Here is a 13,389-nt window from a genome sequence, read left to right on the forward strand (position 1 = left end):
GCACCAAACAGTCAGTTTTTCTGGATGTAACGGTGTTTGGACATACACTTGAGGATTAGCTTCACTCCACATGCGGCAGTTTTGTTTGTTGACGTAGCCATTCAACCAGAAGTGCGCTTCATCGCTAAACAAAATACGTATTCCGCACAGAACCATTATTTTCGAAATAAAATTGCACTACTTGCAAGTGTTGTTCAGGCGTGAGTCTATTCATGATGAATTGCCAATCCAAACTGAGAATAAATCACTTGACAGCTATTAAAACGGTCGCCATCTTGAATAATAAAGCCAACTTAATGTTATATACCTCGAAAAAAAATATGAGATATGAAAAATATGGGGCATAAGAAGTGCCTTCTTTGTGGAAAAACTCGCGAATTGAGTGAAATATCGTATGATATGTTTTCATTTCCGCGCGCTTCATGTCAAATTTGATAGTTCATGTTGGGGACAAAATTTGCGCACTGAAAATAACATATGCTCCCTCTATCTATGTTTATTACTCTGAGCTTGGCACCAACGTGAAAAAATCTGGGTAAATCACCTGCAATGCCATCTGTGCACCAGGTCCTCGACTCATTCAAGGTATATGAGAATGACGCGATATAATACCCTCCAGCAAAATTCATACGTAAAGATTAGAAAGCTCTTATTTCACTCGTCTTGAAGCGAAGCTAAATTGATTGCGATTAAGATATAAACGAGGTGCGGTCTATCTCCCTCCCTGTTTCGCCTCCAATGCACCTCTTCAGAGTTTAGCGTGGGAGTATCGGAAACTCTGGCAGTAGCGCCAGATGTCGTGTTGAAAACCTAAACGAGGGTGTTTGAATGTCTGATTCAGGCAGATCTCACAATGGAAGCAAGGCAATGAAATATTCATCAACACTTCGCTCAGAACTTTTCCGTTTTTTTTTTTTTTTTGATTTAGGCAATCGGAATCAGGAATGAGGAGAGAAGTTGAGAGCATGTTGTGAAATTTGAGTCGCGAATGAAATTTTTATGGGAAAAGGGATATTTCGTTTTTAATATTCAAACTCTCATACATATTAAGCAAAAATCTAGAGAAACTTGAAGAATTGTAAAAAGTTCGCGCACTTGTAAGCTTCATGTCAAAGCTTTGTTTCGCAAACCTATGTGATAGTTGATTTATTCATTTTTCGTTCTTTTTATAATGAAGCATTATTTATTTCAGGTCCTCGCTGTTGATTTCCTCAATAATTAGGTATGTATTTAATATAAGATATTAGATTTAATGAAACTCTTGCATGATGAAGAACCACATTTTATTGAACACAATGGTTTTTGTCGATCCAATTGTTATTTCCCATAATATAACTATATTGTTTACTAAAACTTTATTATTATTTATATTTATAGAAATATCTTAGAGACGAAATCAATGATAGGAGATATCGTTATCGTATGTAGTGACTGTCCCAATCGCCAAGTTTTGTGCAACGGTAGCGTGGCCGAGCGGTCTAAGGCGCTGGTTTAAGGCACCAGTCTCTTCGGAGGCGTGGGTTCGAATCCCACCGCTGCCAATTTTTTTTTAAATCACGGATTTTTATTTTTCCCATATATATACACCAATATAAAGTTATTTGATTTTCGAAGATTCAACGATTTTGCGTAGACCTCACAGTTTTGAGGAAATTCGAACTCGAAATTTCGAAAAAAATTGAATTTCCCTATAAAATTCGTTATATCTCCTGAATTATTCGTCAAAGACCCCTCAAATTAAAACGTTTTTCAAACATCAAGTTCCGATCCAAAACATACTGAGGTTTCAAGGACGTAGCTCACGTCCAGGAGAAGTTGCAGCCTCGGGAATATTACCAATGTTTTGCTCGAAAATTTCAGATTTTTACCTTTAATTTCTGAAATAATGTACTGATCGCCCAACTGCAAGCATTTTCGTGATCTACATAGTCGAATCAATCAATAAAATGGCACAATAGTCCCATGAAGGATCTTTCAATTTTCGAAGGGTTAGGTATGGAAAATTTTAGGAAAATTTTTCGACAAAAATTTTTTCAGGTGAGATCGAAATTACACTAATCAGGAATCGTTAATTCTGGCACCGCTTACCGATTTTGCGTAGACCTCAATGCAGTTTTGAGGAAATTCGAACTTGAAATTTGGGAAAAAATTGAATTTCCATCCAAAAATCTTTATTTCTCCTAAATTATTCATCACGTACCCCTCAAATAAAAACGTTTTTTGAACATCAAGTTCCGACCCAAAACATACTGAGGTTTCAAGGGCGTAGCTTACGTCCAGGAAATTTTTTTTCTGAAATATAGTCCCATGGAGGAATTTTTAATTTTTTTCAATTTTGTGAGTGTTAGCTATGGAAAATTTGGGAAAAAATCAGTAAAAATTGAATCTCTATACAAGAATCGTTATAAGTCCTACAATATTTGTCACAAACCCCTCAAATAAAAACAATTTTCAAAGATCGAGCTTTGATCTACATTATGATGAGCTTTCAAGCCCGTATATCTTGCCTCCAAGAGAACTGTCTCGAGAAACTTATTAATTTTTTTTGAAAATTTCAGTTTTTAACTTTGTCGCACAATTTCACTTACATTTTGCCCCTTAATTCAATCTTCAAAACACTGCTTTCGAACGAGCTCATTTTCAACGAGAAAATAACAGGAACAGACAACCGTGGAGACAGCAGACCTCATTATTTGTTTATCCAACATAAATTCAGAGACACCCCAGTGCTGAAATAAATCTGGGCAACTGGAGAACTAGGAAAATCCATTACTGTTAGTCGACTCGACTCCCAGCGCCATCTAATAAATCTATAGACCGGAGTTTTCCCCAGAGGGCAAGGTTTTCAGCACTGGATGAAATCTCCGACTAGTGAGTGCACTTGTTTGACATTTGTAGCGTAATTTCTCGAAGATTATAATGTGATCGTATCGACGAAGTCTTCGTATTTAAGAGTAAAACTTTTCGAGTGGGAAGTTCATCATCTAGGCGAGAAGTTTCCTCATAATCTTGAGGATGGGACTTATTTGAGTTTACTGAATGGGATGCTGTAAAGATGGAGACGAATTCAGGATGGTTTTTGGTTTATTACTTTGGGTAATAAAGCTATGGAATCGTTTTGGAATGTTTAGTATTCACCTCTGAGTAATAAACTTAGATAGAGGGAGTATATGTCATTTTCAGTAGGCAAATTTTGTCCTATCGAATTTGACATGAAGCGTGCAGAAATAAAAACATATCAGTGATACGATATTTCACTCAATTCGCGAGTTTCTTCACAAAGAAAGCACTTCTTATGCCCCATAGTGATTCAACGTTTCATATTAACGCAAAATATATTGAGATGAATACCTTAATATAACAGCGACCGATTTAACAGCTGTCAAGTGATTTATTCTCAGTTTGGTTTGGCAATTCATCATGAATAGACTCACGCCTGAACAACGCTTGCAAATAGTGCAATTTCATTTCGAAAATAATGGTTCTGTGCGGAATGCGTACCGCGCACTACGTCCATTTTATTTTGTTTAGCGATGAAGCGCACTTCTAGTTGAATGGCTACGTCAACAAACAAAATTGCGGCATTTGGAGTGAAGCTAATCCTCAAGTGTATGTCGCAACACCGTTACATCCAGAAAAACTGACTGTTTGGTGCGCTTTATGGGCTGGTGGAATCATTGGTCCGTACTTCTTCAAAAACGATGATAGCCAGAACGTTACAGTCAATGGTGATCGATATAGAGCCAATTCATTCCTGAATTGAACAACCATGATGTCCAGGAGCTGTGGTTCCAACAAGACGGCGCAACATATCACACAGCTCGTGCCACAATCGATTTATTGAAAGACACGTTTGGTGACCGCCTAATTTCACGTTTTGGACCTGTGAATTGGCCTCCAAGATCTTGTGACTTAACACCGCTAGACTACTTTCTGTGGGGCTATGTAAAGTCATTGGTCTATGCGGATAAGCCACAAACCCTTGACCATTTGGAAGACAACATTCGCCGTGTTATTGCCGATATACGGCCACAAATGTTGGAAAAAGTCATCGAAAATTGGACGTCCAGATTGGCCTACATCCCAGCCAGCCGTGGCGGTCATATGCCAGAAATCATATTTAAAATGTAATGCCACAAGATTATCTTGCGGATAAATAAAATTCATGTCAATCGAATAATCCATCGTTGTTTTATTGCAATTTAAAGTTCTATAGCTCTAAAAAAAAACACCCTTCATGTATAAACTGAAGGTAACAAACTCAAAGTTCGAAATATTTGCTTACCAAGTTCATTTATTCGAATAAAGATTTCATTTTCATCAAAAAAAACTTGTCTTATGTAGTCTCCAAAGGCGCGATTGGTGCATGAATTAACGAACCCTAAAAAACTCCTGACGGATTCATTTCAGTGCTTTCTTCATATTTTTTTATTATTGCTGATTCAATAAGAAAGTACAGTTTATGGCGAGTTGAAGCAATAAACAGTCCATATGTTGATCGACGTTTCTCAAATATTTAATGCAATTATGAATTATAGAAAGCAAACAAAACCAATTACCCCATAGTCCTATATTTTCTGCCGTTTTACTCGAATACCGTACCTGATTTCCCATTTCATATCAATTTGCATGATTGCCACACATTCTCCCGGACCTGGTATGACTGGAGAAATTACAAGATGCAATAAAAATCGCCTATCGCTCTATAAGTTCTATGAAAAATTGCCATACCCGATATCTGCAGTTCTTGTTCGATTTGCATGATGTGGCATGATAAAACTGCTTTCCATTTTTTTTTATCGATGTATTGAACGTTTGCCTGTCACTATAATTCTGCTGCATCTTCATGATCAATCACGAGCTTATTCAGCTGTTAGTAGAACAGATTTACCACTTTCATCTCGATTGTTTATATGCTATCTAGTGAATTGTTACCTTAGGCTACTACGAGTTGAGATAGATAAACTAACAAAATTCAAAGTTGAAAATATTGTTTAGAACTATTTAGATATTTTATATTGAGAATAATAAAGTGAAGTCATCAGTTATAAAGGGTGTTTTTTTTAGCTATAGAACTTCAAATTGCAATAGAACAACGATGGATTATTCGATTGACATGAATTTTATTTATCCGCAAAATAATATTGTGGCATTACATTTTAAATATGATTTCTGGCATATGACCGCCATGGCTGGCTCGGATGTAGTCCAATCTGGACGTCCAATTTTCGAAGACTTTTTCCAACATTTGTGGCCTTATATCGGTAATAACACGGCGAATGTTGTCTTCCAAATGTCAAGGGTTTGTGGCTTATCCGCATAGACCAATGACTTTACATAGCCCCACAGAAAGTAGTCTAGTGGTGTTAAATCACAAGATCTTGGATGCCAATTCACAGGTCCAAAACGTGAAATTAGGCGGTCACCAAACGTGTCTTTCAATAAATCGATTGTGGCAAGAGCTGTGTGACATGTTGCGCCGTCTTGTTGGAACCACAGCTCCTGGACATCATGGTTGTTCAATTCAGGAATGAAAAAGTTAGTAATCATGGCTCTATACCGATCACCATCGACTGTAACGTTCTGGACATCATCGTTTTTGAAGAAGTACGGACCAATGATTCCACCAGCCCATAAAGCGCACCAAACAGTCAGTTTTTCTGGATGTAACGGTGTTTCGACATACAATTGAGGATTAGCTTCACTCCAAATGCGGCAGTTTTGTTTGTTGACGTAGCCATTCAACCAGAAGTGCGCTTCATCGCTAAACAAAATAAAATGGACGTAGTGCGCGATACGTATTCCGCACAGAACCATTATTTTCGAAATAAAATTGCACTATTTGCAAGCGTTGTTCAGGCGTGAGTCTATTCATGATGAATTGCCAAACCAAACTGAGAATAAATCACTTGACAGCTGTTAAATCGGTCGTCATCTTGAACAGTAATGCCAACTTAAAGTTATATACCTCGAAAAAAAACACCCGTTATAAAATTTATAGTCTCTTGTTTCCATCTCTATTCAAATAACAAATAAATACAGAGTGGATTCCCATGTTTCTATTCTAGTTTTCCTAGTTCCAAATGCAAAGATGCAGCTCCTCCATTCAAATTCATTTTAGCACATCTCTGAGCACTAAGAGAAAGTGGAGAAATATACGAATATAATTCATCAATGCAACGCATACATAAATGAATAAATTTGCGTATATGTACTCTGTTAGATATAAGTCAACTATGGGCGAAACAAATCCTTGTAATTTATGGGACATGGAAGTCCATAAATTAATTCACAATGAAGTGGGTGTGACTTGTAGAGAGATAGGACAGAGTTCTTGTATGAAAACGAAAACCTGAAGACACTATCAATTTCCAAGAATGGTTAGTTTATGTTATGGCTTTCTGCAAGATTAATCATATGTGTGCTTGTTGTCCTTATCGACATAATTTCACTCTTGAACTTGCAATAAGTGATATTCAAATGTGAATTATCCAGTGATAGAAAGTTCGAATAATTTATTGTATTCGTATGGTACAAGTTGATACATTTGCACCTGATATGTTGTACCCAAAAAACTTGGTCAAGACTCGTGTCAAACGCAACAAGAATTGGCAGGACGTTACAAGCCATTTCAAAAGGCCTGAAAGTCATGGGAATGATTCAGAAACAAGAAAATTGGGTGTTGTACGAGTTGAAGCCGGAAGATGTTGAACTGCGTTTGTTTGCTTGTGAACAGCTGCTTGCAAGGCAAAGACGGAAGGGATTTCTGCATCGCATTGTGACTGGAGATGAAATAATGGATTCATTACCGCGCACTTCTGGTTGAATGGCTACGTCAACAAACAAAACTGCCGCATTTGGAGTGAAGCTAATCCTCAAGTGTATGTCGAAACACCGTTACATCCAGAAAAACTGACTGTTTGGTGCGCTTTATGGGCTGGTGGAATCATTGGTCCGTACTTCTTCAAAAACGATGATGGCCAGAACATTACAGTCAATGGTGATCGGTATAGAGCCATGATTACTAACTTTTTCATTCCTGAATTGAACAACCATGATGTCCAGGAGCTGTGGTTCCAACAAGACGGCGCAACATGTCACACAGCTCGTGCCACAATCGATTTATTGAAAGACACGTTTGGTGACCGCCTAATTTCACGTTTTGGACCTGTGAATTGGCCTCTAATATCTTGTGATTTAACACCGCTAGACTACTTTCTGTGGGGCTATGTAAAGTCATTGGTCCATGCGGATAAGCCACAAACCCTTGACCATTTGGAAGACAACAATCGCCGTGTTATTGCCGATATACGGCCACAAATGTTGGAAAAAGTCATCGAAAATTGAATGTCCAGATTGGACTACATCCGAGCCAGCCGTGGCGGTCATATGTCAGAAATCACATTTAAAATGTAATGCCACAAAATTATCTTGCGGATAAATAAAATTCATGTCTATCGAATAATCCATCGTTGTTTTATTGCAATTTAAAGTTCTACAGCTCTAAAAAAACACCCGTTACAACGAGAGACCTGGCTGCCCACATCTTTGATGACGTAACAGTAGATCCAGAATCTCGGATGGGAATTTCTCATACATCCACCTTATAGCCGGACTATAAGGTGGATGTATGAGATCTTACACCAAGTGACCACCACTTGTTCCTGTCTATGGTCAACGTGCTTGGGGGTGCAAATTTAGCTTCGCTAGAGGCCTGTGAAAATTGGTTCTCCGATTTTTTTGCTAATTGTTTCTTGTTGGCAACATGTTATCGACTAGAACGGCTCATATTTCATTTAAATTGGATGATTTTAACACTTTTTATAGAGTATTGAAATATAGCGAAAAATACCAAAGTGCTTATTCCCTGAGCTGATGCATGGTTAACAGAGATATTGGTTTTCCAATATTCTTCTTGAATTTTCTGAGAATAACGTATATATTGAACCCTGTTCCGAAATACTTATTCCTTCGAAACATTCTTCCTCAGAAATAATCATTGGTACGTTCATCTTCACAGAAACAAATTGGTAGAAATTAAATGACTCAGCAAAATTACAATATCGCAACGTATATAGAAACTTTCTTACTCGAAATTTATGAGCCAATAATTTCTACCAATTGAACGACAGTCTTTTCCTCAAACATTGTAGTGTATTAAATTTCAACTAGATTGGGTTACCCATTACACCAGATGGGTACCGAGAAGTATTGATCTTGAAGAAAGTGAGCGATTTAGAAAGGCCATTACGAGTTAGAGTGAAACTCAAATCCTTGTTCGAAGATAAGGCCATTCAATTCATCTTATGCCTCCTTCGCACCTATCATCTCCGATCTTCAATTAGAGGGGACTTGTTGGATATTGATTGCTTCCGGAGTAACCTTAGTTTGCCTATCTTACTGAATATTCGATTAAGCAGGATCGTCTTGTTTCTCCGTGTTAAATAAATCAGAAGGTTGGCAATATCAGGGAACTTTCCTGAAATCTAACGAATATTTTATCGACTAGGCAACGTGGCAATTTTTCAGTGAAATTGTAAGATTCGAACTAGGAAACAAAGCAATTTAAAAATAAACTCTCGTTTATTGATTTGCCAATTGCTCCCTTGGAGATCGCATATATTTCTGGGTGGTTAAATTTTCATTCCTTTTGTAATTAATTTTAATAGTTTCTGCAACATACGAAAAACTTCATAACTACAACTCACAATCATAAAGTTTTCACTTGCATCCACTTTAATTACTTAAAGTTGGTAGAATTTCAAATTGCAGCCAACAAAATATTAGCAATAAATGTCCAAAATATTTGGAAGAATTACATTCCAGAATTCTGTAAGAAACTTTTTTTCAGAACTTGTGACAAATCAAGCAGATAAATTTGTGCCATTCTTTTCTGAAAGATCTGAAGGTTTTTCATTTTCTTTATCGGAGAGAAACGTAGGCAGGAGAAAACTTTGGGATGGCCATTTTAGGGAACTTTCCTGAAATCTAACGAATATTTTATCGACTTGGCAACATGGCAATTTTTCAGAAAAATTGTAAGATTCGAACTAGGAAACAAAGCAATTTAAAAATAAACTCTCGTTTTTTCATTTGCCAATTGCTCCCTTGGAGATTGCATATATTTCTGGGTGGTTAAATTTTCATTCCGTTTGTAATTAATTGAAATAGTTTCTGCAATATACAAAAAACTTCACAACTACAACTCGCAATCATAAAGTATACACTCGCATCCACTTTAATTACTTAAAGTTGGTAGAATTTCAAATTGCTGCCGACAAAATATTAGCAATAAACGTCCAGAATATTTGTATGAATTACATTCCAGAATTCTGTAAGAAACTTTTCTTCAGAACTTGTGACAAATCAAGCAGATAAATTTGTGCCATTCTTTTCTGAAAGATCTGAAGGTTTTTTTTTCTTTATCGGAGAGAGACGTTGGCAAGAGAAAACTTTGGGAATGTTGAGAAATAACTTTTATTCCCTTTTCCAGTGCAACAGCAGACGTTTGGACTGAAAATCAATACCAATATTTCCGTTAGTCGAAGTAAATATAAAACTCGATTTGAAGAACTGCTTCAGGAAATTGGGCTGGAGATATTGCTGTCAAAGGGAGGGGCTGGCTTTGAAGATACATTGCTTGTCATTCCGGTATCATAAATCTTGCAATATGTGAGTGTTATTCTGGCAATCTTATTTTTCATACTGTGCGGTGTCATCTAGATGAGATGTAGTATGTCAAAAACGTGAAATAGATATTTATGTAGGGTCTACAGTGTGTCCCAAATTCTGGGACTCAGTGAGAGCATCTCGATAACTTTTTCTATCTCTTTTTTGGAAAAACCTAATAGGATGTCTGAAATGTTTACAGTTGTTATGTGGTTACTATAGGGTGTTTTTTTTTCGAGGTATATAACTTTAAGTTGGCATAACTGTTCAAGATGGCGACGGATTTAACAGCTGTCAAGTGATTTATTCTCAGTTTGGTTTGGCAATTCATCATGAATAGACTCACGCCTGAACAACGCTTGCAAATAGTGCAATTTTATTTCGAAAATAATGGTTATGTGCGGAATGCGTATCGCGCACTACGTCCATTTTATTTTGTCTAGCGATGAAGCGCACTTCTGGTTGAATGGCTACGTCAACAACCAAAACTGCCGCATTTGGAGTGAAGCTAATCCTCAAGTGTATGTCGAAACACCGTTACATCCAGAAAAACTGTCTGTTTGGTGCGCTTTATGGGCTGGTGGAATCATTGGTCCGTACTTCTTCAAAAACGATGATGGCCAGAACGTTACAGTCAATGGTGATCGGTATAGAGCCATGATTACTAATTTTTTCATTCCTGAATTGAACAACCATGATGTCCAGAAGCTGTGGTTCCAACAAGACGGCGGAACATGTCACACAGCTCGTGCCACAATCGATTTATTGAAAGACACGTTTGATGACCGCCTAATTTCACGTTTGGACCTGTGAATTGGCCTCCAAGACCTTGTGATTTAACACCGCTAGACTACTTTCTGTGGGGCTATGTAAAGTCATTGGTCTATGCGGATAAGCCACAAACCCTTGACCATTTAGAAGACAACATTCGCCGTGTTATTGCCGATATACGGCCACAAATGTTGGAAAAAGTCATCGAAAATTGGACGTCCAGATTGGACTACATCCGAGCCAGCCGTGGCGGTCATATGCCAGAAATCATATTTAAAATGTAATGCCACAAGATTATCTTGCGGATAAATAAAATTCATGTCAATCGAATAATCCATCGTTGTTTTATTGCAATTTAAAGTTCTATAGTTCTAAAAAAAACCCTTTACAACTTCAGTCATATTGAATAATGTTACTCCGAATTTCCAATATAAAAAGAAATAGGAGTATTAGAATAACCTGCTTCAATATTATATACATTATTTTGTATTTTTTCTAACATTTGGTGAATGAATTGAAAATTATCAGGAAGAAGAGGGGAAAGTGAAAATTCCCTTTTATCACTAATGGATCCCTTTTCGAATTCACTGAACATAAATCTCCTTTGTAAGATGCCAACTGCGGTATCAAAGACCCTGTTTTCCTCTGATAAATCACTAGGGGAATTGAATCCTACTAACGGCATCTTCCTGCTTCATTGCTTCTCTGAATTAAATTGCCTAGAATTAACAAACTCCAACTACACTCAGGATATGAGATTTTGAATCGGAAGACCTGTAAGGAATCAGAACATAGATTATTATTTGAAGTTCTGAACACCCATTCTAAAGGGTGTTTTTTTTAGAGCTACAGAACTTTAAATTGCAATAAAACAACGATGGATTATTCGATTGACATGAATTTTATTTATCCACAAGATAATCTTGTGGCATTACATTTTAAATATGATTTCTGGCATATGGCTCGGATGTAGTCCAATCTGGACGTCCAATTTTCGATGCCTTTTTCCAACATTTGTGGCCGTATATCGGCAATAACACGGCGAATGTTGTCTTCCAAATGGTCAAGGGTTTGTGGCTCATCCGCATAGACCAATGACTTTACATAGCCCCACAGAAATTAGTCTAGCAGTGTTAAATCACAAGATCTTGGAGGTCAATTCACAGGTTCAAAACGTGAAATTAGGCGGTCACCAAACGTGTCCTTCAATAAATCGATTGTGGCACGAGCTGTGTGACATGTTGCGCCGTCTTGTTGGAACCACAGCTCCTGGACATCATGGTTGTTCAATTCAGGAATGAAAAAGTAAGTAATCATGGCTCTATACCGATCACCATTGACTGTAACGTTCTGGCCATCATCGTTTTTGAAGAAGTACGGACCAATGATTCCACCAGCCCATAAAGCGCACCAAGCAGTCAGTTTTTCTGTATGTAACGGTGTTTCGACATACACTTGAGGATTAGCTTCACTCCAAATGCGGCAGTTTTGTTTGTGGACGTAGCCATTCAACCAGAAGTGCGCTTCATCGCTAAACAAAATAAAATGGACGTAGTGCGCGATACGTATTCCGCACAGAACCATTATTTTCGAAATAAAATTGCACTATTTGCAAGCGTTGCTCAGGCGTGAGTATTCATGATGAATTGCCAAACCAAACTGAGAATAAATCACTTGACAGCTGTTAAATCGGTCGCCATCTTGAACAGTAATGCCAACTTAAAGTTATATACCTCGAAAAAAAACATCCTATATAACAAATATTTATTGAACAACTCTTCTGCTGTTCGATAAAAAAAAAAAAAAATGTATAAAAATGAACTTATCAAGCAGCTTATACTAAATGAGAAAGATAAAAGTAGATAACCTAAATCTGCCAAAGCTGAGCTAAAGAACAGAGCTTTGTATCAGGCTTCCTCATTTTGCTTATATTCCAAAATATCCAATGGTATTCAATATCCTATCAAAGAGAAGATAACATTCTCAATCCACCCAGCTGTATTTCGTTCTGAATGTTTTTAGATAAGGTATCCTTGTTCACTTAACAAAACTATAGAGGTGTGAATTGTACGTAATATCATTTGATACTGCAAATATTTTTGACTAGACCCAATACTTTAGATAAAATAATATCTTGTTCCTTCTTATCAATGCAATTAGATGATTCTATTTCGATATAAATTCGAAGTCATAAATGCAAATACTTATCGAACATTACAAACTGATATTATTCATATTGAGTGCTTGAATGTAATTGATATGTGCATATATTCGGGTAAGTATAGTATTGGATTTGTTATATTGAACACTCGTTGGAACCTACTGTATCTTTTGGCACTGTATTATCTTTATGACTGATTAATCATTAAACCAAAACATATTTCGAATCTCGATAATATGTTCCTGGAAAACATGCACTTTCTACTGGATGTTCTATTTCAAAGAATAATTTTATGTTTCTTATAAAGGGTGTTTTTTTTTAGAGCTATAGAACTTTAAGTTGCAATTAAACAACGATGGAATTTTATTTATCCGCAAGATAATCTTGTGGCATTACATTTTAACTATGATTTCTGTCATATGACCGCCACGGCTGGCTCGGATGTAGTCCAATCTGGACGTCCAATTTTCGATGACTTTTTCCAACATTTGTGGCCGTATATCGGCAATAACATTTGTCTTCCAAATGGTCAAGGGTTTGTGGCTTATCCGCATAGACCAATGACTTTACATAGCCCCACAGAAAGTAGTCTAGCGGTGTTAAATCACAAGATCTTGGAGGCCAATTCACAGGTCCAAAACGTGAAATTAGGCGGTCACCAGACGTGTCTTTCAATAAATCCATTGTGGCACGAGCTGTGTGACATGTTGCGCCGTCTTGTTGGAACCACAGCTCCTGGACATCATGGTTGTTCAATTCAGGAATGAAAAAGTTAGTAATCATGACTC

The 13,389-nt window shown here is 37.1% G+C and overlaps 1 protein-coding gene and 1 non-coding gene across 5 annotated transcripts in view; both read left to right on the top strand.

Moving 5' to 3' along the window:
• LOC123672504 (ADP-ribosylation factor-like protein 4A) overlaps positions 1-13,389 on the top strand; it is a 73,966-nt gene that overhangs the window by 17,792 nt on the left and 42,785 nt on the right. For 3 of the 4 annotated variants that reach the window (XM_045606612.1, XM_045606609.1, XM_045606611.1), the window contains exon 2: positions 1,193-1,222. The exons of the other annotated variant lie outside the window; for it this stretch is intronic. The gene's annotated coding sequence lies outside the window, so the exon portion shown is untranslated. The remainder of the gene's footprint in view (positions 1-1,192; positions 1,223-13,389) is intronic. 4 annotated transcript variants of the gene reach the window in all.
• On the top strand, positions 1,460-1,541 carry Trnal-aag. Its single transcript has one exon. It is a non-coding gene; the product is annotated as a tRNA-Leu (tRNA).

The sequence above is a fragment of the Harmonia axyridis genome, chromosome 2, assembly GCF_914767665.1.
Source record: "Harmonia axyridis chromosome 2, icHarAxyr1.1, whole genome shotgun sequence".
Lineage (NCBI taxonomy): Eukaryota > Metazoa > Arthropoda > Insecta > Coleoptera > Coccinellidae > Harmonia > Harmonia axyridis.